The following is a 6,170-nucleotide window of genomic DNA, read 5'->3' on the forward strand; positions in this document are numbered from 1 at the left end:
GTTGCAATTCTCAAATCAAAAAGAACCCTTTGTGCTAGAAATTTCCTGGCTTTATAATCAGCCCCTTCTTAGCTGGGCTTCATTACAGTGCTGCCAGATATGTTAACTGGCCTATCAGGCCCACATTAACCCTTTCGGGGCATGTGTGGTGTACACACCCCATCACAATCCCACTGATTTAAACTGGGCCAGAATTTCACCTCTCGTTTCTAAGAAGATGATTGTCAGTCATGTCATAGCCCATATTGTTATGGTAATAGGTGATTTTAGATAATCATTATTAATAATTGTTTATTCCTTTTAATACATGAAATTTCACTAGCATTTTGTGTGATCCTCGAAGGCCAAATTGTGCTTTACCACGAGACTTAGAGAACACCTTCATAGTCTTAGAAATCTAAGGTCCAGTATATATTGAATGCAACCAAGTGAATCATGAGGATTAGTGTTAATTAATGTTGTAGTGCAGTGGTTCCTTGCCCTTTTAAATAATACAGTAGTGCTGGAATATAGACAGATGAGTAAAGGGCAGTTATTCCTCTCACAAATCTGGGATAACACCTCTTCTCCATTTCAGAATAACAAAGATAGAAAGACAAGGCATTTCTCCTCATCTCTCTGGAACTCTCACTGTTTCCCCCGTACACTCTAGTTCCACAGAAATGATTATGCATGCCAGGCAGGAGTATAGTTCCACAGAAGTTTGGTTAGAGTGAAAGAATATCCTGCAGAAAGTAACCTATAGTTAGGATGACCCCCCCCATAATAAAGGTTAAGGACTAAATTCTAACTTGGACTATATGCCTATCAGAGTGAGAATCTCCCTCAAGTCCCTGCCAGGGCTACCTGGACCTTGGTCTGGGAATAAAATACTAAGAGGCTGCTGTGAACCTGCTTACTTTCTGCCCACCCCTACCTTGGAATAGGTAGGCAGGAAATGGGTAGAGCGTGGGAAAGGCTGGGTAGAAAATGAATGGAACCAAGCCCCCGTTTTCCTCAATGTGCTGGCCAGCAGAGATTTAGCTAGCACAGGGATGCTATAATTTGCTGCTGATATAGGCTAACAGCAACGGATCTGGCCCGTGTAGTTTTCCCACCCTGGTCTAAAAGCACAAATTGGCAGTAGATGTGATGGAGACCTGATGTGCTATCTAGTCCTCTGTTTTCTTGTCTACAGTTACACCTGGTATCAGACAAATGTACTACTTCTAGCTACGAAGCTACCAAATTACAGGGGCTATCTATTGCTGATTTAATTAACTGTGTGGAAAGTCAGTTGAATCCTGTAACATGGGACTAATGTTCTTATTTAAGGTTTCAGTTTATGGCTAAAACTTCTGTTTTCCAGCCTCTCTACTAGGAATGCTTTCATTGTATATTAATTATCATGGCACGTAGAGTCATTTTCAAAAGCTGAAAATCTATGTGTATCATCTCTGTTCCCTGACCACTTTGTTCTGTATTATTGAAATAAGCCAGGAATAAAACTGAATAGGCCCAGAGACTCTCTGTTTATTGCTGCCATTTGATGATTAATGGAAACAATGGAGAAATATTTACTATAAGGCTGTAAGAACAGGAACTAATAGATGGGGAATATTTGATGAGGCATAAACAGGCATTTTACCAAGGCCACAATTTTTCTTTTGCTCTGTCAATAATGTCATGAGTTTTTCACTTTTCCACCCAGCATTTATTCCTCTTTTTTACTATAATGTCCCATCACCTTGTGTTCCTTTTTGCAGAAAGCACTGAAATCAACACAGTGGCATTTTGCTGGGCTTTTCTCTCTGTAGCTGTTTGCAATTACTTCTTTTTTTGTGGGTGGAGCTGTCTGACTCATTGTCTTCCTGAAATTGGAGTTGTGAGTCACCATCCCAGAGCTGTACTGTACAGTCAGCACGGCCATGAAAAAATGCAATAATTTGTCTTACAGATTACTTGTTGGTCGGTTAACTGCATCATCACTCTTTTCTAGAATGAAGATGTTATAACATGTGCAAAGACTCCTTTTCTAGGATTGTTTATAAATTGCAATCTACAGAATGAGGCATTATTGTCATGGTACAAGTTAGTGAGAGAGAGAGAGAAGCACAAATGTTCTCCCTCTCTTGTAATTTTTATCCTCATCTAATACACACACTATTCTCACAGATAATATTGGCATACAACCAAATACACAGCATTCAAAATTACACTCATTTGTGTCTAAGCTGGTGCTAAGTGATTATGACACTGAGGATTCAGTTTTGCTGCCCCCTTCCCGAGAAATGGGACACCTGGAACGGAACCAGAGCTATATGACATGAGTGGAATTTCCCCAAACCCTTCTGCCTACATAGCGCAGATAGAAGCAGAATGATTCACAAAAGCTCTAGGGCATTCAGCAGCAGACTTTATTTCTGCTTCAGAAATGTTGTGTTCCCTGTAGTGCCTGCTGCTGCTGAAAGTCGGTATGTATACTGGGAAGAAACTCACTGAAACCTCCACCCATGGGTGCTGCCACGAAGGACTAGCAGAATTTACTTCTAAGGGTGGGCCTTTTTTGTATTCCGGTTCCCAAAGAGTAGCCACTGGTACAATGTTTGAGATCTCTTGGGGAGGGACCATACTGCAGCTAGCCTAAGAGGACTCCAGTCATGATTGAGACTGCTGGGTCCCACTGTAACATAAATACTAAGGACTAAATTGTTGCATGAATGAACTCGCATTGCTGCTGCAGAAGCATTCTTGGTACATTGGGGTGCTGGAGTGTAATCTGTGACATCTTCATTTCTTGCCTTCTTTTGGGCAAGTTGCTCCTCAATGGGAGGACCTTGGTAGCAGCCTCTGCACTTCCCTGGGCACTGGACTGTGATTCTGTCTGGCCCTTACACAGGCCCCATAAACAGAGAAGTGGCTTTTTACTCCCCCCCACTTCCAAATGCACAGCCACAAAAAGGCCATTTACAGTTTTGTCCTTAGTTATAATGACACAGGGTACGTCTACACTACGAGATTATTCCGATTTTAGATAAACCGGTTTTATAGAACAGGTTGTATAAAGTCGAGTGCACGCGGCTACACTAAGCACATTAATTCAATAGTGTGCGTCCATGGTCCGAGGCTAGCATCGATTTCCGGAGCGTTGCACTGTGGGTAGCTATTCCGTAGCTATCCCATAGTTCCTGCAGTCTCCCCTGCCCCTTAGAATTCTGGGTTGAGATCCCAGTGGCTGATGGGGCAAATATCATTGTCGCAGGTGGTTCTGGGTAAATGTCATCAGTCATTCCTTCCTCCAGGAAAGCAATGGCAGACAATCATTTCGCACTCTTTTTCCCTGGATTGCCCTGGCAGACGCCATAGCACAGCAACCATGGAGCCTGTTCAGCTTTTTTTTTTACAGTCACTGTATGTGTACTGGATGCTGTGGACAGAGGCAATATTCCAGCGCTACACAGCAGCATTCATTTGCTTTTGCATGATAGCAGAGATGGTTACCAGTTGTTCTGTACCGTCTGCTGCCAGTGTAATTTGGCAATGAGATGATGGTTATCTGTCCTTCTATACTGTCTGTGGCTATCATGGGTGCCCCTGGCTGAGATCGGCCGGGGGCGCAAAGGCAAAACTAGGAATGATTCCCCGAGTCAATCCCTCCTTTATGGTTTCTAAAAATAGAGTCAGTCCTGCCTAGAATATGGGGCAAGTGTACTAGAGAAGCAGTGTATCAGAGAGCACAGCTGCTCCGTGTCAGATCTCGCAGAAATGATGAGCTACATGCCATTCACAGGGGGTGCCCCTGCAACAACCCTACCCATTGCTTCCCTCCTCTCCCAACCTTCCTGGGCTACTGTGGCAGTGTCCCCCTCATTTGTGCCATGAAGTTATAAAGAATGCAGGAATAAGAAACAGTGACTTGTTAGTGAGATAAAATGAGGGGGAGGCAGCCTCCCCGTGCTATGACAGTCCAGGCAGGACATTAAGTGGTGCGGGGGAGAGGAGCCCAGCATGCTGCTGCTATGATAGTCCAGGCAGGACAGAATCTTTTCTTTACACAGGAAAGGGAGGGAGCTGATGGAGCTCAGTCTCCAGTGGCTATGATGAAGACGGTTACCAGCCGTTCTGTACCATCTACTGGGAATGACTGAGAATCATTCCTATTTTCACCCAGGCGCCCTCGGCCAGCCTCACCTGAAGCCAGCCAGGAGCACTCACGGGTTGATAAGAAGGACGGTTACCAGTCTTACTGCACCGTCTGCCACCGGGGAGGGGAGAGGAGCGGATACTGCTCTTCACTTCTGCAGCATTGCATCTACCAGCAGCATTCAGTAGACATAGGGTGACATTGAAAGAAGTCAAGAAACGATTTCTTTCCCTTTTCTTTCACGTGGGGTGGGGGGGGAGTAAATTGACGAGCTATTCCCTGAACCACGCCGGACGGGGGTAATCTGAACATTCCATATCAGCTTTTCTAGCTTCTGTTTTAAATTTAATTACAGTACATCTCATTTAGTTCACGCCTCAGCTATTGAACCTGTTTGTCTCATTTCAGATATGAGCAAGAACTATCAATATGCAAACTGTAGATCTGGTTGCATTTCACACTTTTCCATACATTTCTTTAAGGAACATTTCAAACCGAGTCCCACTGTATTTATTTTTGGATTGCATAAATTTTTCCATTGGCGTATGTCTCTTTCTCTCTGATTGACTTACTACTAGGTAATATTTTGCTAGTGCCTTATAAAAACATTGAATCATTGTGAGTTCTCTTGGAACAAAATCGCTACCCTTCCATCCTTCATGCACTTTCTTACTAAAGATGGACCCCAAAACAGAACACACCTGTCATAAACAGATAGCTAAGGGTTAATGTCTCTTTCATCTGGAAAGGAGTAACCTGAAACACCTGACCAGAGGACCAATCAGGAAACAAGACTTTTTCAAATCTGGGTGTAGGGAAGTTTTGGGTGTGAGTTCTTTGTCCTTTGTCTTGTGTCTGACCCTCTCGGCTATGAGAGTGATTTTTCTATCTCCAGCTTTCTAATCTTCTGTTTCCAAGTTGTAAGTACAAAGATAGGAAGACCATAGGTTTATATTGTTTTCCTTTGTATTTACATGTGTATAGTTGCTGGAATGTGTTAAATTGTATTCTTTTTGGATAAGGCTGTTTATTCATTTTTCTTTTAAGCAATTGACCCTGTATTTGTCACCTTAATACAGAGAGACCATTTTTATGTCCTTTTCTTTCTTTTGATATAAAGCTTTCTTTTTAAGACCTGTTGGAGTTTTTCTTTAGTGGGAACTCCAGGGAATTGAGTCTGCAGCTCACCAGGGAATTGGTGAGAGGAAAAAGTCAGGGGGAAAATCTCTTTGTGTTAGATTTACTAAACCTGACTTTGCATACCCTCTGAGTGAGGGGGAAGAGAGATTAGGTGGATACAGACAGACAGGGGATCATAAGAATATGATGAGACACTACAGGTCAGCATGATAGGCAGTAGGCAGAGCACACCAATTGCCTATCCATTGTAGCTGGTCCCTCTGTCCGTGTGCAGAACCAAATCCCTCATGCTTTGAAGTCCAGAGCTAAATCTGAATGTTGCAGCTCAGGCCCATTTGTATGTTTAAAAATACCACTTACAGCACATCCATTAAACCTGTTTGTTATCACATCTTGGTTCTCTAAAATGACCACATGCAATATTGTCACTTTTGCACCTAATAAGATGTGAGATTGAAAAAAAAGCACTATGGATGCTGGCCCATTTCTGCTCTAAGATCAACTCCAGTGAAGGCAAAGTCAATGGCCACTAGTTCGCATTGAAGACATATGCTATTTTTATCCCTTTCTCAAACTCCCTGCTAGTTGCACTCCTCAGACTAAAGTGCTGCTGCTTTGTTTTGATTTTTTAGCTGTACAATCAGATATGTCAAAACACGAAAGGATTAAGATTTTATTCAGCATTGAACTTTATTTTTCTCTCACACTGGTTTGAAATCTATTGATTTAAATGAACCGATCCCAGTTTACACCAGCAGAGGATCTGACCCCAGAAGTGTAAAAAAAAAAATTACAGTACCAAAACATTGCTGTTGTTCTTTCTTTCACTCTGAAATCTGCTCTTAGTTAACTCCAGTGAATGGTTTTGCAAGGCATTTGTGTGTGTGTGTTTTGGATAGAGCCCATA

The sequence above is a fragment of the Gopherus flavomarginatus genome, chromosome 3 (genome assembly GCF_025201925.1).
Source record: "Gopherus flavomarginatus isolate rGopFla2 chromosome 3, rGopFla2.mat.asm, whole genome shotgun sequence".
Lineage (NCBI taxonomy): Eukaryota > Metazoa > Chordata > Testudines > Testudinidae > Gopherus > Gopherus flavomarginatus.